The sequence below is a fragment of the Pristiophorus japonicus genome, unplaced genomic scaffold (assembly GCF_044704955.1).
Source record: "Pristiophorus japonicus isolate sPriJap1 unplaced genomic scaffold, sPriJap1.hap1 HAP1_SCAFFOLD_49, whole genome shotgun sequence".
Taxonomy (NCBI): Eukaryota; Metazoa; Chordata; class Chondrichthyes; family Pristiophoridae; genus Pristiophorus; species Pristiophorus japonicus.
In genome coordinates this window covers 5,305,390-5,328,796 of record NW_027254395.1, presented here as the reverse complement: position 1 = coordinate 5,328,796, position 23,407 = coordinate 5,305,390, and the positions used below count along the sequence as shown (strand labels likewise).

The window sequence follows — 23,407 nt, the reverse complement described above, 5'->3', positions numbered from 1 at the left end:
GGGCAGAGGTGGAGATTGACGCTTAAGGTATGCTTCTCCCAATTGAGATGAACTTATGCCTACAGACAGGAAGATATACTGATCAAGAATTGGCCGGAACCAAACAAGGTTTAGGTGACCCAACGAGTCACAGAGCCGAGTACCTCTGAGATACTTTAACTTTACTCAGTTTGGCGGGTTTCACTTTGCTCTGAGATTTGGAAGCTGTGGGAACATGGCCCAAAATCACACGTATTAATGTGAAATATGTCTGTTTTCTCACATGTCGAGCGGCTGTGAGAAGCGGAACTTTGAGTAAAAAATTATGCGGTTCGTCCGGGATTTGGCCCGAGAACTCTCGCATTTCAAGTGTGATCATTACTAAACGAGAATCATACCCCTAGACCAACGAGCCGCCGACAGTGAAAAGCGCAGCTCTCAGATTCTGACGGTAGTGAGAAAAGATATTCGGCCCATCGTGCTTCAGAGACCGATCTAATTAGTCCCCCTCGCCATTGTCCTGCAAATGTTATCCTTTAGATGAATATATTATTAATTTGAGACATGACATGAGCAAAGTACAGCATCAATGTAAGTAAAAGGGGAATTTGGCGCTGAGGTAAATTTGAATGAAAAAACGACCAGGGATATCAAAGCTTCAATCCAACGACGACGAGAATGGGATTCGAACCCATGCGTGCAGAGCACAACGGATTAGCAGTCCATCGCCTTAACCTCTCGGCCACCTCGTCTCTGCTATAAGATATCGTCAGCCATTCAATCTCCTGCTTTTTGTATCCAAACAGAAATAATGTGCAAGAAAGTCCACTTCACAGCTTGCTCTGCCCGTGCATGCAGATCGACAATGATGAAAACGTGCCATTAGATTATTTTAGCAAACTGTCTTCCTTTACTTCAGGTGAGTGTCTGGAAGAGATGGTTGATTTCTCGGCAGAATCACAACAAAGAATATAAAATTTCACGCAGCGACCTCAATCGAACTCGAAACTGCAATCATTTGCTAACTTCGCGATTATAATTCAAGTCAGACGCCTTATCCATTAGGCCACGTGGCCTCTGCCATGATGGGATATTGTGTTGTTGTGTATATTGGGAGCAAATTCGGGCAACTGCAATAGCAAGGAGTGGATTTTGGAAAAGATGAGCATATTTTGAGTGAATGAACAGATGCACTGCGATCTGGGTGCGCACCGGCGCAGGCAACCCCAATGTAAATTGGAATACAACAGTTTAACAATTCGGTCATTGCAGCTGAAATCATACTCCTTCTCAAGCTATACAGGATGACCCTGGTTTATGAGAAAATCCGTTTTAAAGAGAAAGATTATGAACCGGAACTGACAACCAGCCTGTTAAAACAGACACAGAATGATCCGGGACTGCAAGGACATCCCTTTTACCCAGATACAGAATGACACATGACTGACAGCAATTCCATTTTAAAAGAATAAAGTGAGATTTCTATCATCCCTGAAGGCAATTGTGCAGTGGGGCTCAGGACCACGCGGGGCAGAGACGGTTATTGAAGCCCCAGGTGATAGACAGGCAGGAAGGAGGGAGGGACGTAAAACCAGTCTAGACTGAAATATATATATATTTAACATTTTTGGAAAATTAATGCATTTAAATTGTATTTAAAAAAAAATTAATTTGAGTTGTTTTAAATAAATAAATAAATGATTCATAATCTATGTATTTTTTGATTGAACGAAATCTGTGTAACGAGAATAATTCCATTGGAAATGAGTGGTGCAGTAAATAAATACCCAACCACAGTGAGCCCATGGTGGAAGACAAGCATGAGGGAAGATGTGGGCAATAATGGCGATCTTTTAAAGTCGCGTGTGTCTTTCTGCTGGATCTGACAGCAGCTGCTTGTGCTGTGAAATAGGTCAAATGTAATAGAGCCCAGCGCAGGCAGAACAGAAAAAGCATATTTATTTTGGAAGTTAAAAATTTGGGATTATATTTAAATATACACACATATATATACATGGATAAACAAAGTCAGTCATGTCTTGTCTTGTCTTGTCTTGGTTTGATTTGATTTGAATTTGAAAATAAGGATGGAGGATGTCATCATGTCACACAGCCCACACGCAAGCCCTGGTTAAAATCGCTATATTTCTAACTTTTGTATTTTCCCTTCTTTCAGATGTGGAATAGCAAAATCCCACAGCAGATTCTTCTACCGTCAGACAGTCCACGAAGGAGTGTTCAATCAAATCAGTACGGTTTCAAGTTGCATGTAATGCATTTTTCTCACATGACAGTAAGATCGCACAGCACGTTTGCACACTCGCTAGCTTACACAAATACACAAACAAACTAAAATTCCTTAACCTCCAAAGGCAGGTTTGGAAATTTGAAATTGGAAATCAGGGACAGACAGCACATCCCTTTTAAACAGACACAGAATAATGACGGTCTGATAGCACACCATTTTAAAGAGACAGAGAATGATCTCGGACAAAAAGCACATCCCCTTAAAAGGGACACGGAAATAGAATGAATAAAAACAGATAAATATGCAAAACTCGGCAGGTCGTGCAGATTTTGTGGAGGAAGAATCCGGTTTCACGTTCTCTCGGATAATCATTCCGATATTTCAGGAAAAAGTTAAAGATTACAGATGTTTTCAACAAAAATAGCGCCTGGAAACAATACGCAGCGAGAAAGTTCAAATGGGAACGTCTGTGATACAGTGGAACGCAGGAGTGATTAAATAATACATGGCACAATGGAGAAAGGCAAAGTGGGTGGTAATTGGGCAATCACGTAACAAAGGATCGTCCAGAGGAAGTGTTAGTGGGAATAGCAGAACCATTACCAGACAATGGGAGCGGTGCTTATGATCCGATACGTTGAACATAATGTTGAGGCCAGAAGACGAGAACAGGCCTACAATATATGGTGTCACCGCCTTTTAAACAGACCAGGCAGCTTTGCCAGCCCGGATTGATGTCCTGTTCGCTTTGAATTCGGCAGCCAAGGGACGAATTCAAAAGGCAGCTTCTCTCATCTTTTCAGCTCTAGAGAAACAGGACGCGCACATATTCAGGGCAGAGGTGGAGATTGACGCTGAATGTATGCTTATCCCAATTGAGGTGAACTTATGCGTACAGACAGGAAAGATATACTGATCAAGTATCGGCCGGAACCAAACAAGGCTTTAGGTTATCCAACGAGTCACAGAGCCGAGTACCTCTGAGATATTTTAACTTTACTCAGTTTGGCGGGTTTCACTTTGCTCTGGGATTTGGATGCTAAGGGAACATCGGCGTAAAATCACAAGTTTTAACGTGAAATACGTCTGTTTTCTCACATGTCGAGCGGCTGTTAGAAGCGGAACTTTGAGTAAAACATGGCGGGGCTCGTCCGGGATTTGGCCCGTGACCTCTCGCATTTCAAATGTGATCAATCCGAAGGGAGAATCATAACCGTGGACCAACGGGCCGCCGACAGTGAAAAGCGCAGCTCTCAGATTCTGACGGTGGTGAGAAATGATATTATGGCCCATCGTGCATGTGCTGTCTCTCAGATACCTATCGAATTAGTGCCCCTCGCCATTGTACTGCAACTGTTCTCCTTTTGACGAATATATTATTAATTTGAGACATGACATGAGGAAAGTACAGCATCCCTGTAAGTAAAAGGGGAATTTGGAGATGAGATGAAATGTGAATGTCAAAAAGTAGTTCAGCTGCAAGCCAACGACGACGAGAATGGGATTCGAAACCATGCGTGCAGCGCACAATGGATTAGCAGTCCATCCCCTTAACCTCTCGGCCACCTCGTGTCTGCTATAAGATATCGTCAGCCATTCAATCTCCTGCTTTTTGTATCCAAACAGAAATAATGTGCAAGAAAGTCCACTTCACAGCTTGCTCTGCCCGTGCATGCAGATCGACAATGATGAAAACTTGCCATGAGATTCTTTGAGCAAACAGCCTTCCTTCACTTCAGGTGAGTGACTGGAAGAGATGGTTGGTTTCTCGGCAGAATCACAACAAAGAATATAAAATGTCTCGTAGCGAGCTAAGTTGACCGCGGCAGGACTCGAACCTGCAATCTTCTGATAACTTTGCGGTTGTCATTGAAGTCAGACGCGTTATCCATTAGGCCACGCGGCCGCTGCCAGCAGCATTCATTGTGTTGTTGTAGATATTGCGATCAAATTCGGGGCAACTGCAATATCAAGGAGTGGATTTAGGAAAAGATGAGCATATTTCGAGTGAATGAACAGATGCACTGCGATCTGGGTGCGCAATGGCGCAGGCAACCCCAATGTAAATTGGAACACTATAGTTTAACAATTCGGTCATTGCAGCTGAAATCATACTCCTTCTCAAACAATACAGGATGACCCGGGTTTATGAGAAAATCCGTTTTAAAGGGAAAGATTATGAACCGGAACTGACAACCAGCCCATTTAAACAGACACAGAATGATCCGGGATTGCAAGGACATCCCTTTTACCCAGATGCAGAATGACCCTTGACTGACAGCAGTTCCCTTTTAAAAGAATAAAATGAGATTTCGATCATCCCTGAAGGCAATTGTGCAATGGGGCTCAGGACTACGCGGCGCAGAGACTGTTATTGAAGCCACAGGTGATAGACAAGGAGGGAGGGAAGGACGTAAAACCAGCCCGGTCTGAAACACACAAACAAACTACTATTCCTTAACCTCCAAAGGCAGGTTTTGAAATTTCAAATTGGAAATCCGGGACGGACAGCACATCCCTTTGAAACAGACACAGAATGATGAGGGTCTGATAGCACACCATTTTACAGAGACAGAGAATGATCTTGGAGAGACAGCAAATCCCCTTAAAAGGGACACGGAAATAGAATGAATAAAAACAGATAAATATGTAAAACTCGGCAGGTCGTGCAGATTTTGTGGAGGAAGAATCCGGTTTCACGTTCTGTCGGATAATAATTCCGATATTTCAGGAAAAATTTAAAGATTACAGATGTTTTCAACAAAAATAGCGCCTGGAAAAAATACGCAGCGAGAAATGTCAAATGGGAACGTTTGTGATGCAGCGGAACGAAGGAGTGATGAAATAATACATGGCACAATGGAGAAAGGCAAAGTGGGTGGTAATCGGGCAATAACGTAACAAAGGATGGTCCAGAGGAAGTGTTAGTGGGAACAGCAGAACCATTACCAGACAATAGGAGCGGTGCTTATCATCTGATACGTTGAACCTAATGTTGAGGCCAGAAGACGAGAACATGCTTACAATATAGGGTATCACCGCCTTTTAATCAGACCAGGCAGCTTTGCCAGCCCGGATTGATTTCCTGTATGCTTTGAATTCGGCAGCCAAGGGACGAATTCAAAAAGCAGCTTCTCTCATCTTTTCAGCTCTAGAGAACCAGGACGCACTCATATTCAGGGCAGAGGTGGAGATTGACGCTGAATGTATGCTTATCCCAATTGAGGTGAACTTATGCGTACAGACAGGAAGATATACTGATCAAGTATCGGCCGGAACCAAACAAGGCTTTCGGTTATCCAACGAGTCACAGAGCCGAGTACCTCTGAGATATTTTAACTTTACTCAGTTTAGCGGGTTTCATTTTGCTCTGGGATTTGGATGCTAAGGGAACATCGGCGTAAAATCACACGTTTTAACGTGAAATACGTCTGTTTTCTCACATGTCGAGCGGCTGTTAGAAGCAGAAATTTGAGTAAAACATGGCGGGGCTCGTCCGGGATTTGGCCCGTGACTCTCGCATTTCAAATGTGATCATTCCGAAGGGAGAATCATAACCGTGGACCAACGAGCCGCCGACAGTGAAAACTGCAGCTCTCAGATTCTGACGGTGGTGAGAAATGATATTATGGCCCATCCTGCATGTGCTGTCTCTCAGATACCTATCGAATTAGTGCCCCTCGCCATTGTACTGCAACTGTTCTCCTTTTGACGAATATATTATTAATTTGAGACATGACATGAGGAAAGTACAGCAACCCTGTAAGTAAAAGGGGAATTTGGAGATGAGATGAAATGTGAATGTCAAAAAGTAGTTAAGCTGCAAGCCAACGACGACGAGAATGGGATTCGAACCCATGCGTGCAGCGCACAATGGATTAGCAGTCCATCGCCTTAACCTCTCGGCCACCTCGTCTCTGCTATAAGATATCGTCAGCCATTCAATCTCCTGCTTTTTGTATCCAAACAGAAATAATGTGCAAGAAAGTCCACTTCACAGCTTGCTCTGCCCGTGCATGCAGATCGACAATGATGAAAACTTGCCATGAGATTCTTTGAGAAAACAGCCTTCCTTCACTTCAGGTGAGTGACTGGAAGAGATGGTTGGTTTCTCGGCAGAATCACAACAAAGAATATAAAATGTCTCGTACCGAGCTAAGTTGACCGCGGCAGGACTCGAACCTGCAATCTTCTGATAACTTTGCGGTTGTCATCGAAGTCAGACGCCTTATCCATTAGGCCACGCGGCCGCTGCCAGCAACATTCATTGTGTTGTTGTAGATATTGCGATCAAATTCGGGGCAACTGCAATATCAAGGAGTGGATTTAGGAAAAGATGAGCATATTTCGAGTGAATGAACAGATGCACTGCGATCTGGGTGCGCACCGGCGCAGGCAACCCCAATGTAAATTGGAACACTATAGTTTAACAATTCGGTCATTGCAGCTGAAATCATACTCCTTCTCAAACAATACAGGATGACCCGGGTTTATGAGAAAATCCGTTTTAAAGGGAAAGATTATGAACCGGAACTGACAACCAGCCCATTTAAACAGACACAGAATGATCCGGGATTGCAAGGACATCCCTTTTACCCAGATGCAGAATGACCCTTGACTGACAGCAGTTCCCTTTTAAAAGAATAAAATGAGATTTCGATCATCCCTGAAGGCAATTGCGCAGTGGGGCTCAGTACCACGCGGCGCAGAGACTGTTATTGAAGCCACAGGTGATATACAAGGAGGGAGGGAGGAACGTAAAACCAGCCCAGTCTGAAACACACAAACAAACTAATATTCCTTAACATCCAAAGGCAGGTTTTGAAATTTCAAATTGGAAATCCGGGACAGACAGCACATCCCTTTGAAACAGACACAGAATGATGAGGGTCTGATAGCACACCATTTTACAGAGACAGAGAATGATCTCGGACAGACAGCAAATCCCCTTAAAAGGGACACGGATATAGAATGAATAAAAACAGATAAATATGTAAAACTCGGCAGGTCGTGCAGATTTTGTGGAGGAAGAATCCGGTTTCACGTTCTGTCGGATAATCATTCCGATATTTCAGGGAAAAGTTAAAGATTACAGATGTTTTCAACAAAAATAGCTCCTGGAAACAATACGCAGCGAGAAATGTCAAATGGGAACGTTTGTGATACAGTGGAACGCAGGAGTGATTAAATAATACATGGCACAATGGAGAAAGGCAAAGTGGGTGGTAATCGGGCAATAACGTAACAAAGGATGGTCCAGAGGAAGTGTTAGTGGGAATAGCAGAACCATTACCAGACAATAGGAGCGGTGCTTATCATCCGATACGTTGAACCTAATGTTGAGGCCAGAAGACGAGAACATGCTTACAATATAGGCTGTCACCGCTTTTTAATCAGACCAGGCAGCTTTGCCAGCCCGGATTGATTTCCTGTCTGCTTTGAATTCGGCAGCCAAGGGACGAATTCAAAAAGCAGCTTCTCTCATCTTTTCAGCTCTAGAGAACCAGGACGCACTCATATTCAGGGCAGAGGTGGAGATTGACGCTGAATGTATGCTTATCCCAATTGAGGTGAACTTATGCATACAGACAGGAAGATATACTGATCAAGTATCGGCCGGAACCAAACAAGGCTTTCGGTTATCCAACGAGTCACAGAGCCGAGTACCTCTGAGATATTTTAACTTTACTCAGTTTGGCGGGTTTCACTTTGCTCTGGGATTTGGATGCTAAGGGAACATCGGCGTAAAATCACGCATTTTAACGTGAAATACGTCTGTTTTCTCACATGTCGAGCGGCTGTTAGAAGCGGAAATTTGAGTAAAACATGGCGGGGCTCGTCCGGGATTTGGCCCGTGACTCTCGCATTTCAAATGTGATCATTCCGAAGGGAGAATCATAACCGTGGACCAACGAGCCGCCGACAGTGAAAAGCGCAGCTCTCAATTCTGACGGTGGTGAGAAATGATATTATGGCCCATCGTGCATGTGCTGTCTCTCAGATACCTATCGAATTAGTGCCCCTCGCCATTGTACTGCAACTGTTCTCCTTTTGACGAATATATTATTAATTTGAGACATGACATGAGGAAAGTACAGCATCCCTGCAAGTAAAAGGGGAATTTGGAGATGAGATGAAATGTGAATGTCAAAAAGTGGTTATGCTGCAAGCCAACGACGACGAGAATGGGATTCGAACCCATGCGTGCAGAGCACAATGGATTAGCAGTCCATCGCCTTAACCTCACGGCCACCTCGTCTCTGCTATAAGATATCGTCAGCCATTCAATCTCCTGCTTTTTGTATCCAAACAGAAATAATGTGCAAGAAAGTCCACTTCACAGCTTGCTCTGCCCGTGCATGCAGATCGACAATGATGAAAACTTGCCATGAGATTCTTTGAGCAAACAGCCTTCCTTCACTTCAGGTGAGTGACTGGAAGAGATGGTTGGTTTCTCGGCAGAATCACAACAAAGAATATAAAATGTCTCGTAGCGAGCTAAGTTGACCGCGGCAGGACTCGAACCTGCAATCTTCTGATAACTTTGCGGTTGTTATCGAAGTCAGACGCCTTATCCATCAGGCCACGCGGCCGCTGCCAACAGCATTCATTGTGTTGTTGTATATATTGCGAGCAAATTCGGGGCAACTGCAATATCAAGGAGTGGATTCAGGAAAAGATGAGCATATTTCGAGTGAATGAACAGATGCACTGCGATCTGGGTGCGCACCGGCGCAGGCAACCCCAATGTAAATTGGAACACTATAGTTTAACAATTCGGTCATTGCAGCTGAAATCATACTCCTTCTCAAACAATACAGGATGACCCGGGTTTATGAGAAAATCCGTTTTAAAGGGAAAGATTATGAACCGGAACTGACAACCAGCCCATTTAAACAGACACAGAATGATCCGGGATTGCAAGGACATCCCTTTTACCCAGATGCAGAATGACCCTTGACTGACAGCAGTTCCCTTTTAAAAGAATAAAATGAGATTTCGATCATCCCTGAAGGCAATTGTGCAATGGGGCTCAGGACTACGCGGCGCAGAGACTGTTATTGAAGCCACAGGTGATAGACAAGGAGGGAGGGAAGGACGTAAAACCAGCCCGGTCTGAAACACACAAACAAACTACTATTCCTTAACCTCCAAAGGCAGGTTTTGAAATTTCAAATTGGAAATCCGGGACGGACAGCACATCCCTTTGAAACAGACATAGAATGATGAGGGTCTGATAGCACACCATTTTACAGAGACAGAGAATGATCTTGGACAGACAGCAAATCCCCTTAAAAGGGACACGGAAATAGAATGAATAAAAACAGATAAATATGTAAAACTCGGCAGGTCGTGCAGATTTTGTGGAGGAAGAATCCGGTTTCACGTTCTGTCGGATAATAATTCCGATATTTCAGGAAAAATTTAAAGATTACAGATGTTTTCAACAAAAATAGCGCCTGGAAAAAATACGCAGCGAGAAATGTCAAATGGGAACGTTTGTGATGTAGCGGAACGAAGGAGTGATTAAATAATACATGGCACAATGGAGAAAGGCAAAGTGGGTGGTAATCGGGCAATAACGTAACAAAGGATGGTCCAGAGGAAGTGTTAGTGGGAATAGCAGAACCATTACCAGACAATAGGAGCGGTGCTTATCATCTGATACGTTGAACCTAATGTTGAGGCCAGAAGACGAGAACATGCTTACAATATAGGGTATCACCGCCTTTTAATCAGACCAGGCAGCTTTGCCAGCCCGGATTGATTTCCTGTATGCTTTGAATTCGGCAGCCAAGGGACGAATTCAAAAAGCAGCTTCTCTCATCTTTTCAGCTCTAGAGAACCAGGACGCACTCATATTCAGGGCAGAGGTGGAGATTGACGCTGAATGTATGCTTATCCCAATTGAGGTGAACTTATGCGTACAGACAGGAAGATATACTGATCAAGTATCGGCCGGAACCAAACAAGGCTTTCGGTTATCCAACGAGTCACAGAGCCGAGTACCTCTGAGATATTTTAACTTTACTCAGTTTGGCGGGTTTCATTTTGCTCTGGGATTTGGATGCTAAGGGAACATCGGCGTAAAATCACGCATTTTAACGTGAAATACGTCTGTTTTCTCACATGTCGAGCGGCTGTTAGAAGCGGAAATTTGAGTAAAACATGGCGGGGCTCGTCCTGGATTTGGCCCGTGACTCTCGCATTTCAAATGTGATCATTCCGAAGGGAGAATCATAACCGTGGACCAACGAGCCGCCGACAGTGAAAAGCGCAGCTCTCAGATTCTGACGGTGGTGAGAAATGATATTATGGCCCATCGTGCATGTGCTGTCTCTCAGATACCTATCGAATTAGTGCCCCTCGCCATTGTACTGCAACTGTTCTCCTTTTGACGAATATATTATTAATTTGAGACATGACATGAGGAAAGTACAGCATCCCTGTAAGTAAAAGGGGAATTTGGAGATGAGATGAAATGTGAATGTCAAAAAGTAGTTCAGCTGCAAGCCAACGACGACGAGAATGGGATTCGAAACCATGCGTGCAGCGCACAATGGATTAGCAGTCCATCCCCTTAACCTCTCGGCCACCTCGTGTCTGCTATAAGATATCGTCAGCCATTCAATCTCCTGCTTTTTGTATCCAAACAGAAATAATGTGCAAGAAAGTCCACTTCACAGCTTGCTCTGCCCGTGCATGCAGATCGACAATGATGAAAACTTGCCATGAGATTCTTTGAGCAAACAGTCTTCCTTCACTTCAGGTGAGTGACTGGAAGAGATGGTTGGTTTCTCGGCAGAAACACAACAAAGAATATAAAATGTCTCGTAGCGAGCTAAGTTGACCGCGGCAGGACTCGAACCTGCAATCTTCTAATAACTTTGCGGTTGTCATCGAAGTCAGACGCCTTATCCATTAGGCCACGCGGCCGCTGCCAGCAACATTCATTGTGTTGTTGTAGATATTGCGATCAAATTCGGGGCAACTGCAATATCAAGGAGTGGATTCAGGAAAAGATGAGCATATTTCGAGTGAATGAACAGATGCACTGCGATCTGGGTGCGCACCGGCGCAGGCAACCCCAATGTAAATTGGAACACTATAGTTTAACAATTCGGTCATTGCAGCTGAAATCATACTCCTTCTCAAACAATACAGGATGACCCGGGTTTATGAGAAAATCCGTTTTAAAGGGAAAGATTATGAACCGGAACTGACAACCAGCCCATTTAAACAGACACAGAATGATCCGGGATTGCAAGGACATCCCTTTTACCCAGATGCAGAATGACCCTTGACTGACAGCAGTTCCCTTTTAAAAGAATAAAATGAGATTTCGATCATCCCTGAAGGCAATTGTGCAATGGGGCTCAGGACTACGCGGCGCAGAGACTGTTATTGAAGCCACAGGTGATAGACAAGGAGGGAGGGAAGGACGTAAAACCAGCCCGGTCTGAAACACACAAACAAACTACTATTCCTTAACCTCCAAAGGCAGGTTTTGAAATTTCAAATTGGAAATCCGGGACAGACAGCACATCCCTTTGAAACAGACACAGAATGATGAGGGTCTGATAGCACACCATTTTACAGAGACAGAGAATGATCTTGGACAGACAGCAAATCCCCTTAAAAGGGACACGGAAATAGAATGAATAAAAACAGATAAATATGTAAAACTCGGCAGGTCGTGCAGATTTTGTGGAGGAAGAATCCGGTTTCACGTTCTGTCGGATAATAATTCGATATTTCAGGAAAAATTTAAAGATTACAGATGTTTTCAACAAAAATAGCGCCTGGAAAAAATACGCAGCGAGAAATGTCAAATGGGAACGTTTGTGATGTAGCGGAACGAAGGAGTGATTAAATAATACATGGCACAATGGAGAAAGGCAAAGTGGGTGGTAATCGGGCAATAACGTAACAAAGGATGGTCCAGAGGAAGTGTTAGTGGGAATAGCAGAACCATTACCAGACAATAGGAGCGGTGCTTATCATCTAATACGTTGAACCTAATGTTGAGGCCAGAAGACGAGAACCTGCTTACAATATAGGGTATCACCGCCTTTTAATCAGACCAGGCAGCTTTGCCAGCCCGGATTGATTTCCTGTATGCTTTGAATTCGGCAGCCAAGGGACGAATTCAAAAAGCAGCTTCTCTCATCTTTTCAGCTCTAGAGAACCAGGACGCACTCATATTCAGGGCAGAGGTGGAGATTGACGCTGAATGTATGCTTATCCCAATTGAGGTGAACTTATGCGTACAGACAGGAAGATATACTGATCAAGTATCGGCCGGAACCAAACAAGGCTTTCGGTTATCCAACGAGTCACAGAGCCGAGTACCTCTGAGATATTTTAACTTTACTCAGTTTGGCGGGTTTCATTTTGCTCTGGGATTTGGATGCTAAGGGAACATCGGCGTAAAATCACACGTTTTAACGTGAAATACGTCTGTTTTCTCACATGTCGAGCGGCTGTTAGAAGCAGAAATTTGAGTAAAACATGGCGGGGCTCGTCCGCGATTTGGCCCGTGACTCTTGCATTTCAAATGTGATCATTCCGAAGGGAGAATCATAACCGTGGACTAACGAGCCGCCGACAGTGAAAAGCGCAGCTCTCAGATTCTGACGGTGGTGAGAAATGATATTATGGCCCATCGTGCATGTGCTGTCTCTCAGATACCTATCGAATTAGTGCCCCTCGCCATTGTACTGCAACTGTTCTCCTATGGACGAATATATTATTAATTTGAGACATGACATGAGGAAAGTACAGCAACCCTGAAAGTAAAAGGGGAATTTGGAGATGAGATGAAATGTGAATGTCAAAAAGTAGTTAAGCTGCAAGCCAACGACGACGAGAATGGGATTCGAACCCATGCGTGCAGCGCACAATGGATTAGCAGTCCATCGCCTTAACCTCTCGGCCACCTCGTGTCTGCTATAAGATATCGTCAGCCATTCAATCTCCTGCTTTTTGTATCCAAACAGAAATAATGTGCAAGAAAGTCCACTTCACAGCTTGCTCTGCCCGTGCATGCAGATCGACAATGATGAAAACTTGCCATGAGATTCTTTGAGCAAACAGCCTTCCTTCACTTCAGGTGAGTGACTGGAAGAGATGGTTGGTTTCTCGGCAGAATCACAACAAAGAATATAAAATGTCTCGTAGCGAGCTAAGTTGACCGCGGCAGGACTCGAACCTGCAATCTTCTGATAACTTTGCGGTTGTCATCGAAGTCAGACGCCTTATCCATTAGGCCACGCGGCCGCTGCCAGCAGCATTCATTGTGTTGTTGTATATATTGCGAGCAAATTCGGGGCAACTGCAATATCAAGGAGTGGATTCAGGAAAAGATGAGCATATTTCGAGTGAATGAACAGATGCACTGCGATCTGGTTGCGCACCGGCGCAGGCAACCCCAATGTAAATTGGAACACTATAGTTTAACAATTCGGTCATTGCAGCTGAAATCATACTCCTTCTCAAACAATACAGGATGACCCGGGTTTATGAGAAAATCCGTTTTAAAGGGAAAGATTATGAACCGGAACTGACAACCAGCCCATTTAAACAGACACAGAATGATCCGGGATTGCAAGGACATCCCTTTTACCCAGATGCAGAATGACCCTTGACTGACAGCAGTTCCCTTTTAAAAGAATAAAATGAGATTTCGATCATCCCTGAAGGCAATTGTGCAATGGGGCTCAGGACTACGCGGCGCAGAGACTGTTATTGAAGCCACAGGTGATAGACAAGGAGGGAGGGAAGGACGTAAAACCAGCCCGGTCTGAAACACACAAACAAACTACTATTCCTTAACCTCCAAAGGCAGGTTTTGAAATTTCAAATTGGAAATCCGGGACGGACAGCACATCCCTTTGAAACAGACACAGAATGATGAGGGTCTGATAGCACACCATTTTACAGAGACAGAGAATGATCTTGGAGAGACAGCAAATCCCCTTAAAAGGGACACGGAAATAGAATGAATAAAAACAGATAAATATGTAAAACTCGGCAGGTCGTGCAGATTTTGTGGAGGAAGAATCCGGTTTCACGTTCTGTCGGATAATAATTCCGATATTTCAGGAAAAATTTAAAGATTACAGATGTTTTCAACAAAAATAGCGCCTGGAAAAAATACGCAGCGAGAAATGTCAAATGGGAACGTTTGTGATGCAGCGGAACGAAGGAGTGATGAAATAATACATGGCACAATGGAGAAAGGCAAAGTGGGTGGTAATCGGGCAATAACGTAACAAAGGATGGTCCAGAGGAAGTGTTAGTGGGAACAGCAGAACCATTACCAGACAATAGGAGCGGTGCTTATCATCTGATACGTTGAACCTAATGTTGAGGCCAGAAGACGAGAACATGCTTACAATATAGGGTATCACCGCCTTTTAATCAGACCAGGCAGCTTTGCCAGCCCGGATTGATTTCCTGTATGCTTTGAATTCGGCAGCCAAGGGACGAATTCAAAAAGCAGCTTCTCTCATCTTTTCAGCTCTAGAGAACCAGGACGCACTCATATTCAGGGCAGAGGTGGAGATTGACGCTGAATGTATGCTTATCCCAATTGAGGTGAACTTATGCGTACAGACAGGAAGATATACTGATCAAGTATCGGCCGGAACCAAACAAGGCTTTCGGTTATCCAACGAGTCACAGAGCCGAGTACCTCTGAGATATTTTAACTTTACTCAGTTTAGCGGGTTTCATTTTGCTCTGGGATTTGGATGCTAAGGGAACATCGGCGTAAAATCACACGTTTTAACGTGAAATACGTCTGTTTTCTCACATGTCGAGCGGCTGTTAGAAGCAGAAATTTGAGTAAAACATGGCGGGGCTCGTCCGGGATTTGGCCCGTGACTCTCGCATTTCAAATGTGATCATTCCGAAGGGAGAATCATAACCGTGGACCAACGAGCCGCCGACAGTGAAAACTGCAGCTCTCAGATTCTGACGGTGGTGAGAAATGATATTATGGCCCATCGTGCATGTGCTGTCTCTCAGATACCTATCGAATTAGTGCCCCTCGCCATTGTACTGCAACTGTTCTCCTTTTGACGAATATATTATTAATTTGAGACATGACATGAGGAAAGTACAGCAACCCTGTAAGTAAAAGGGGAATTTGGAGATGAGATGAAATGTGAATGTCAAAAAGTAGTTAAGCTGCAAGCCAACGACGACGAGAATGGGATTCGAACCCATGCGTGCAGCGCACAATGGATTAGCAGTCCATCGCCTTAACCTCTCGGCCACCTCGTCTCTGCTATAAGATATCGTCAGCCATTCAATCTCCTGCTTTTTGTATCCAAACAGAAATAATGTGCAAGAAAGTCCACTTCACAGCTTGCTCTGCCCGTGCATGCAGATCGACAATGATGAAAACTTGCCATGAGATTCTTTGAGCAAACAGCCTTCCTTCACTTCAGGTGAGTGACTGGAAGAGATGGTTGGTTTCTCGGCAGAATCACAACAAAGAATATAAAATGTCTCGTACCGAGCTAAGTTGACCGCGGCAGGACTCGAACCTGCAATCTTCTGATAACTTTGCGGTTGTCATCGAAGTCAGACGCCTTATCCATTAGGCCACGCGGCCGCTGCCAGCAACATTCATTGTGTTGTTGTAGATATTGCGATCAAATTCGGGGCAACTGCAATATCAAGGAGTGGATTTAGGAAAAGATGAGCATATTTCGAGTGAATGAACAGATGCACTGCGATCTGGGTGCGCAATGGCGCAGGCAACCCCAATGTAAATTGGAACACTATAGTTTAACAATTCGGTCATTGCAGCTGAAATCATACTCCTTCTCAAACAATACAGGATGACCCGGGTTTATGAGAAAATCCGTTTTAAAGGGAAAGATTATGAACCGGAACTGACAACCAGCCCATTTAAACAGACACAGAATGATCCGGGATTGGAAGGACATCCCTTTTACCCAGATGCAGAATGACCCTTGACTGACAGCAGTTCCCTTTTAAAAGAATAAAATGAGATTTCGATCATCCCTGAAGGCAATTGCGCAGTGGGGCTCAGTACCACGCGGCGCAGAGACTGTTATTGAAGCCACAGGTGATATACAAGGAGGGAGGGAGGGACGTAAAACCAGCCCAGTCTGAAACACACAAACAAACTAATATTCCTTAACATCCAAAGGCAGGTTTTGAAATTTCAAATTGGAAATCCGGGACAGACAGCACATCCCTTTGAAACAGACACAGAATGATGAGGGTCTGATAGCACACCATTTTACAGAGACAGAGAATGATCTCGGACAGACAGCAAATCACCTTAAAAGGGACACGGATATAGAATGAATAAAAACAGATAAATATGTAAAACTCGGCAGGTCGTGCAGATTTTGTGGAGGAAGAATCCGGTTTCACGTTCTGTCGGATAATCATTCCGATATTTCAGGAAAAAGTTAAAGATTACAGATGTTTTCAACAAAAATAGCTCCTGGAAACAATACGCAGCGAGAAATGTCAAATGGGAACGTTTGTGATACAGCGGAACACAGGAGTGATTAAATAATACATGGCACAATGGAGAAAGGCAAAGTGGGTGGTAATCGGGCAATAACGTAACAAAGGATGGTCCAGAGGAGGTGTTAGTGGGAATAGCAGAACCATTACCAGACAATAGGAGCGGTGCTTATCATCCGATACGTTGAACCTAATGTTGAGGCCAGAAGACGAGAACATGCTTACAATATAGGCTGTCACCGCTTTTTAATCAGACCAGGCAGCTTTGCCAGCCCGGATTGATTTCCTGTCTGCTTTGAATTCGGCAGCCAAGGGACGAATTCAAAAAGCAGCTTCTCTCATCTTTTCAGCTCTAGAGAACCAGGACGCACTCATATTCAGGGCAGAGGTGGAGATTGACGCTGAATGTATGCTTATCCCAATTGAGGTGAACTTATGCGTACAGACAGGAAGATATACTGATCAAGTATCGGCCGGAACCAAACAAGGCTTTCGGTTATCCAACGAGTCACAGAGCCGAGTACCTCTGAGATATTTTAACTTTACTCAGTTTGGCGGGTTTCACTTTGCTCTGGGATTTGGATGCTAAGGGAACATCGGCGTAAAATCACGCATTTTAACGTGAAATACGTCTGTTTTCTCACATGTCGAGCGGCTGTTAGAAGCGGAAATTTGAGTAAAACATGGCGGGGCTCGTCCGGGATTTGGCCTGTGACTCTCGCATTTCAAATGTGATCATTCCGAAGGGAGAATCATAACCGTGGACCAACGAGCCGCCGACAGTGAAAAGCGCAGCTCTCAATTCTGATGGTGGTGAGAAATGATATTATGGCCCATCGTGCATGTGCTGTCTCTCAGATACCTATCGAATTAGTGCCCCTCGCCATTGTACTGCAACTGTTCTCCTTTTGATGAATATATTATTAATTTGAGACATGACATGAGGAAAGTACAGCATCCCTGCAAGTAAAAGGGGAATTTGGAGATGAGATGAAATGTGAATGTCAAAAAGTGGTTATGCTGCAAGCCAACGACGACGAGAATGGGATTCGAACCCATGCGTGCAGAGCACAATGGATTAGCAGTCCATCGCCTTAACCTCACGGCCACCTCGTCTCTGCTATAAGATATCGTCAGCCATTCAATCTCCTGCTTTTTGTATCCAAACAGAAATAATGTGCAAGAAAGTCCACTTCACAGCTTGCTCTGCCCGTGCATGCAGATCGACAATGATGAAAACTTGCCATGAGATTCTTTGAGCAAACAGCCTTCCTTCACTTCAGGTGAGTGACTGGAAGAGATGGTTGGTTTCTCGGCAGAATCACAACAAAGAATATAAAATGTCTCGTAGCGAGCTAAATTGACCGCGGCAGGACTCGAACCTGCAATCTTCTGATAACTTTGCGGTTGTCATCGAAGTCAGACGCCTTATCCATTAGGCCACGCGGCCGCTGCCAGCAGCATTCATTGTGTTGTTGTATATATTGCGAGCAAATTCGGGGCAACTGCAATATCAAGGAGTGGATTTGGGAAAAGATGAGCATGTTTCGAGTGAATGAACAGATGCACTGCGATCTGGGTGCGCACCGGCTAAGGCAACCCCAATGTAAATTGGAACACTATAGTTTAACAATTCGGTCATTGCAGCTGAAATCATACTCCTTCTCAAACAATACAGGATGACCCGGGTTTATGAGAAAATCCGTTTTAAAGGGAAAGATTATGAACCGGAACTGACAACCAGCCCATTTAAACAGACACAGAATGATCCGGGATTGCAAGGACATCCCTTTTACCCAGATGCAGAATGACCCTTGACTGACAGCAGTTCCCTTTTAAAAGAATAAAATGAGATTTCGATCATCCCTGAAGGCAATTGTGCAATGGGGCTCAGGACTACGCGGCGCAGAGACTGTTATTGAAGCCACAGGTGATAGACAAGGAGGGAGGGAAGGACGTAAAACCAGCCCGGTCTGAAACACACAAACAAACTACTATTCCTTAACCTCCAAAGGCAGGTTTTGAAATTTCAAATTGGAAATCCGGGACGGACAGCACATCCCTTTGAAACAGACACAGAATGATGAGGGTCTGATAGCACACCATTTTACAGAGACAGAGAATGATCTCGGACAGACAGCAAATCCCCTTAAAAGGGACACGGATATAGAATGAATAAAAACAGATAAATATGTAAAACTCGGCAGGTCGTGCAGATTTTGTGGAGGAAGAATCCGGTTTCACGTTCTGTCGGATAATCATTCCGATATTTCAGGAAAAAGTTAAAGATTACAGATGTTTTCAACAAAAATAGCTCCTGGAAACAATACGCAGCGAGAAATGTCAAATGGGAACGTTTGTGATACAGCGGAACGCAGGAGTGATGAAATAATACATGGCACAATGGAGAAAGGCAAAGTGGGTGGTAATCGGGCAATAACGTAACAAAGGATGGTCCAGAGGAGGTGTTAGTGGGAATAGCAGAACCATTACCAGACAATAGGAGCGGTGCTTATCATCCGATACGTTGAACCTAATGTTGAGGCCAGAAGACGAGAACATGCTTACAATATAGGCAGTCACCGCCTTTTAATCAGACCAGGCAGCTTTGCCAGCCCGGATTGATTTCCTGTCTGCTTTGAATTCGGCAGCCAAGGGACGAATTCAAAAAGCAGCTTCTCTCATCTTTTCAGCTCTAGAGAACCAGGACGCACTCATATTCAGGGCAGAGGTGGAGATTGACGCTGAATGTATGCTTATCCCAATTGAGGTGAACTTATGCGTACAGACAGGAAGATATACTGATCAAGTATCGGCCGGAACCAAACAAGGCTTTCGGTTATCCAACGAGTCACAGAGCCGAGTACCTCTGAGATATTTTAACTTTACTCAGTTTGGCGGGTTTCACTTTGCTCTGGGATTTGGATGCTAAGGGAACATCGGCGTAAAATCACGCATTTTAACGTGAAATACGTCTGTTTTCTCACATGTCGAGCGGCTGTTAGAAGCGGAAATTTGAGTAAAACATGGCGGGGCTCGTCCGGGATTTGGCCCGTGACTCTCGCATTTCAAATGTGATCATTCCGAAGGGAGAATCATAACCGTGGACCAACGAGCCGCCGACAGTGAAAAGCGCAGCTCTCAGATTCTGACGGTGGTGAGAAATGATATTATGGCCCATCGTGCATGTGCTGTCTCTCAGATACCTATCGAATTAGTGCCCCTCGCCATTGTACTGCAACTGTTCTCCTTTTGACGAATATATTATTAATTTGAGACATGACATGAGGAAAGTACAGCATCCCTGTAAGTAAAAGGGGAATTTGGAGATGAGATGAAATGTGAATGTCAAAAAGTGGTTAAGCTGCAAGCCAACGACGACGAGAATGGGATTCGAACCCATGCGTGCAGAGCACAATGGATTCGCAGTCCATCGCCTTAACCTCACGGCCACCTCGTCTCTGCTATAAGATATCGTCAGCCATTCAATCTCCTGCTTTTTGTATCCAAACAGAAATAATGTGCAAGAAAGTCCACTTCACAGCTTGCTCTGCCCGTGCATGCAGATCGACAATGATGAAAACTTGCCATGAGATTCTTTGAGCAAACAGCCTTCCTTCACTTCAGGTGAGTGACTGGAAGAGATGGTTGGTTTCTCGGCAGAATCACAACAAAGAATATAAAATGTCTCGTAGCGAGCTAAGTTGACCGCGGCAGGACTCGAACCTGCAATCTTCTGATAACTTTGCGGTTGTTATCGAAGTCAGACGCCTTATCCATCAGGCCACGCGGCCGCTGCCAACAGCATTCATTGTGTTGTTGTATATATTGCGAGCAAATTCGGGGCAACTGCAATATCAAGGAGTGGATTCAGGAAAAGATGAGCATATTTCGAGTGAATGAACAGATGCACTGCGATCTGGGTGCGCACCGGCGCAGGCAACCCCAATGTAAATTGGAACACTATAGTTTAACAATTCGGTCATTGCAGCTGAAATCATACTCCTTCTCAAACAATACAGGATGACCCGGGTTTATGAGAAAATCCGTTTTAAAGGGAAAGATTATGAACCGGAACTGACAACCAGCCCATTTAAACAGACACAGAATGATCCGGGATTGCAAGGACATCCCTTTTACCCAGATGCAGAATGACCCTTGACTGACAGCAGTTCCCTTTTAAAAGAATAAAATGAGATTTCGATCATCCCTGAAGGCAATTGTGCAATGGGGCTCAGGACTACGCGGCGCAGAGACTGTTATTGAAGCCACAGGTGATAGACAAGGAGGGAGGGAAGGACGTAAAACCAGCCCGGTCTGAAACACACAAACAAACTACTATTCCTTAACCTCCAAAGGCAGGTTTTGAAATTTCAAATTGGAAATCCGGGACGGACAGCACATCCCTTTGAAACAGACATAGAATGATGAGGGTCTGATAGCACACCATTTTACAGAGACAGAGAATGATCTTGGACAGACAGCAAATCCCCTTAAAAGGGACACGGAAATAGAATGAATAAAAACAGATAAATATGTAAAACTCGGCAGGTCGTGCAGATTTTGTGGAGGAAGAATCCGGTTTCACGTTCTGTCGGATAATAATTCCGATATTTCAGGAAAAATTTAAAGATTACAGATGTTTTCAACAAAAATAGCGCCTGGAAAAAATACGCAGCGAGAAATGTCAAATGGGAACGTTTGTGATGTAGCGGAACGAAGGAGTGATTAAATAATACATGGCACAATGGAGAAAGGCAAAGTGGGTGGTAATCGGGCAATAACGTAACAAAGGATGGTCCAGAGGAAGTGTTAGTGGGAATAGCAGAACCATTACCAGACAATAGGAGCGGTGCTTATCATCTGATACGTTGAACCTAATGTTGAGGCCAGAAGACGAGAACATGCTTACAATATAGGGTATCACCGCCTTTTAATCAGACCAGGCAGCTTTGCCAGCCCGGATTGATTTCCTGTATGCTTTGAATTCGGCAGCCAAGGGACGAATTCAAAAAGCAGCTTCTCTCATCTTTTCAGCTCTAGAGAACCAGGACGCACTCATATTCAGGGCAGAGGTGGAGATTGACGCTGAATGTATGCTTATCCCAATTGAGGTGAACTTATGCGTACAGACAGGAAGATATACTGATCAAGTATCGGCCGGAACCAAACAAGGCTTTCGGTTATCCAACGAGTCACAGAGCCGAGTACCTCTGAGATATTTTAACTTTACTCAGTTTGGCGGGTTTCATTTTGCTCTGGGATTTGGATGCTAAGGGAACATCGGCGTAAAATCACGCATTTTAACGTGAAATACGTCTGTTTTCTCACATGTCGAGCGGCTGTTAGAAGCGGAAATTTGAGTAAAACATGGCGGGGCTCGTCCTGGATTTGGCCCGTGACTCTCGCATTTCAAATGTGATCATTCCGAAGGGAGAATCATAACCGTGGACCAACGAGCCGCCGACAGTGAAAAGCGCAGCTCTCAGATTCTGACGGTGGTGAGAAATGATATTATGGCCCATCGTGCATGTGCTGTCTCTCAGATACCTATCGAATTAGTGCCCCTCGCCATTGTACTGCAACTGTTCTCCTTTTGACGAATATATTATTAATTTGAGACATGACATGAGGAAAGTACAGCATCCCTGTAAGTAAAAGGGGAATTTGGAGATGAGATGAAATGTGAATGTCAAAAAGTAGTTCAGCTGCAAGCCAACGACGACGAGAATGGGATTCGAAACCATGCGTGCAGCGCACAATGGATTAGCAGTCCATCCCCTTAACCTCTCGGCCACCTCGTGTCTGCTATAAGATATCGTCAGCCATTCAATCTCCTGCTTTTTGTATCCAAACAGAAATAATGTGCAAGAAAGTCCACTTCACAGCTTGCTCTGCCCGTGCATGCAGATCGACAATGATGAAAACTTGCCATGAGATTCTTTGAGCAAACAGTCTTCCTTCACTTCAGGTGAGTGACTGGAAGAGATGGTTGGTTTCTCGGCAGAAACACAACAAAGAATATAAAATGTCTCGTAGCGAGCTAAGTTGACCGCGGCAGGACTCGAACCTGCAATCTTCTAATAACTTTGCGGTTGTCATCGAAGTCAGACGCCTTATCCATTAGGCCACGCGGCCGCTGCCAGCAACATTCATTGTGTTGTTGTAGATATTGCGATCAAATTCGGGGCAACTGCAATATCAAGGAGTGGATTCAGGAAAAGATGAGCATATTTCGAGTGAATGAACAGATGCACTGCGATCTGGGTGCGCACCGGCGCAGGCAACCCCAATGTAAATTGGAACACTATAGTTTAACAATTCGGTCATTGCAGCTGAAATCATACTCCTTCTCAAACAATACAGGATGACCCGGGTTTATGAGAAAATCCGTTTTAAAGGGAAAGATTATGAACCGGAACTGACAACCAGCCCATTTAAACAGACACAGAATGATCCGGGATTGCAAGGACATCCCTTTTACCCAGATGCAGAATGACCCTTGACTGACAGCAGTTCCCTTTTAAAAGAATAAAATGAGATTTCGATCATCCCTGAAGGCAATTGTGCAATGGGGCTCAGGACTACGCGGCGCAGAGACTGTTATTGAAGCCACAGGTGATAGACAAGGAGGGAGGGAAGGACGTAAAACCAGCCCGGTCT

General features: G+C 44.4%; 15 non-coding genes across 15 annotated transcripts; all 15 read right to left on the bottom strand.

Annotated features, from left to right (window-relative positions):
- Positions 1 to 649: 649 nt before the first annotated feature.
- Positions 650 to 731, bottom strand: trnas-gcu (transfer RNA serine (anticodon GCU)). The gene has a single exon. It is a non-coding gene; the product is annotated as a tRNA-Ser (tRNA).
- A 5,330-nt stretch (positions 732 to 6,061) lies between these two features.
- On the bottom strand, positions 6,062 to 6,143 carry trnas-gcu (transfer RNA serine (anticodon GCU)). The gene has a single exon. It is a non-coding gene; the product is annotated as a tRNA-Ser (tRNA).
- A 245-nt stretch (positions 6,144 to 6,388) lies between these two features.
- trnar-ucg (transfer RNA arginine (anticodon UCG)) lies at positions 6,389 to 6,477 on the bottom strand. Its single transcript is given in 2 exon segments — positions 6,389 to 6,424; positions 6,441 to 6,477. It is a non-coding gene; the product is annotated as a tRNA-Arg (tRNA).
- Positions 6,478 to 8,404: 1,927 nt separating this feature from the next.
- On the bottom strand, positions 8,405 to 8,486 carry trnas-gcu (transfer RNA serine (anticodon GCU)). The gene has a single exon. It is a non-coding gene; the product is annotated as a tRNA-Ser (tRNA).
- Positions 8,487 to 8,731: 245 nt separating this feature from the next.
- On the bottom strand, positions 8,732 to 8,820 carry trnar-ucg (transfer RNA arginine (anticodon UCG)). The gene is given in 2 exon segments: positions 8,732 to 8,767; positions 8,784 to 8,820. It is a non-coding gene; the product is annotated as a tRNA-Arg (tRNA).
- A 2,255-nt stretch (positions 8,821 to 11,075) lies between these two features.
- trnar-ucg (transfer RNA arginine (anticodon UCG)) lies at positions 11,076 to 11,164 on the bottom strand. Its single transcript is given in 2 exon segments — positions 11,076 to 11,111; positions 11,128 to 11,164. It is a non-coding gene; the product is annotated as a tRNA-Arg (tRNA).
- Positions 11,165 to 13,091: 1,927 nt separating this feature from the next.
- Positions 13,092 to 13,175, bottom strand: trnas-gcu (transfer RNA serine (anticodon GCU)). Its single transcript has one exon. It is a non-coding gene; the product is annotated as a tRNA-Ser (tRNA).
- Positions 13,176 to 13,418: 243 nt separating this feature from the next.
- On the bottom strand, positions 13,419 to 13,507 carry trnar-ucg (transfer RNA arginine (anticodon UCG)). The gene is given in 2 exon segments: positions 13,419 to 13,454; positions 13,471 to 13,507. It is a non-coding gene; the product is annotated as a tRNA-Arg (tRNA).
- Positions 13,508 to 15,435: 1,928 nt separating this feature from the next.
- trnas-gcu (transfer RNA serine (anticodon GCU)) lies at positions 15,436 to 15,517 on the bottom strand. Its single transcript has one exon. It is a non-coding gene; the product is annotated as a tRNA-Ser (tRNA).
- A 245-nt stretch (positions 15,518 to 15,762) lies between these two features.
- trnar-ucg (transfer RNA arginine (anticodon UCG)) lies at positions 15,763 to 15,851 on the bottom strand. Its single transcript is given in 2 exon segments — positions 15,763 to 15,798; positions 15,815 to 15,851. It is a non-coding gene; the product is annotated as a tRNA-Arg (tRNA).
- Positions 15,852 to 17,778: 1,927 nt separating this feature from the next.
- trnas-gcu (transfer RNA serine (anticodon GCU)) lies at positions 17,779 to 17,860 on the bottom strand. Its single transcript has one exon. It is a non-coding gene; the product is annotated as a tRNA-Ser (tRNA).
- Positions 17,861 to 18,105: 245 nt separating this feature from the next.
- On the bottom strand, positions 18,106 to 18,194 carry trnar-ucg (transfer RNA arginine (anticodon UCG)). The gene is given in 2 exon segments: positions 18,106 to 18,141; positions 18,158 to 18,194. It is a non-coding gene; the product is annotated as a tRNA-Arg (tRNA).
- Positions 18,195 to 20,122: 1,928 nt separating this feature from the next.
- On the bottom strand, positions 20,123 to 20,204 carry trnar-gcg (transfer RNA arginine (anticodon GCG)). Its single transcript has one exon. It is a non-coding gene; the product is annotated as a tRNA-Arg (tRNA).
- A 245-nt stretch (positions 20,205 to 20,449) lies between these two features.
- Positions 20,450 to 20,538, bottom strand: trnar-ucg (transfer RNA arginine (anticodon UCG)). The gene is given in 2 exon segments: positions 20,450 to 20,485; positions 20,502 to 20,538. It is a non-coding gene; the product is annotated as a tRNA-Arg (tRNA).
- Positions 20,539 to 22,793: 2,255 nt separating this feature from the next.
- On the bottom strand, positions 22,794 to 22,882 carry trnar-ucg (transfer RNA arginine (anticodon UCG)). The gene is given in 2 exon segments: positions 22,794 to 22,829; positions 22,846 to 22,882. It is a non-coding gene; the product is annotated as a tRNA-Arg (tRNA).
- Between the last annotated feature and the right edge of the window lie 525 nt (positions 22,883 to 23,407).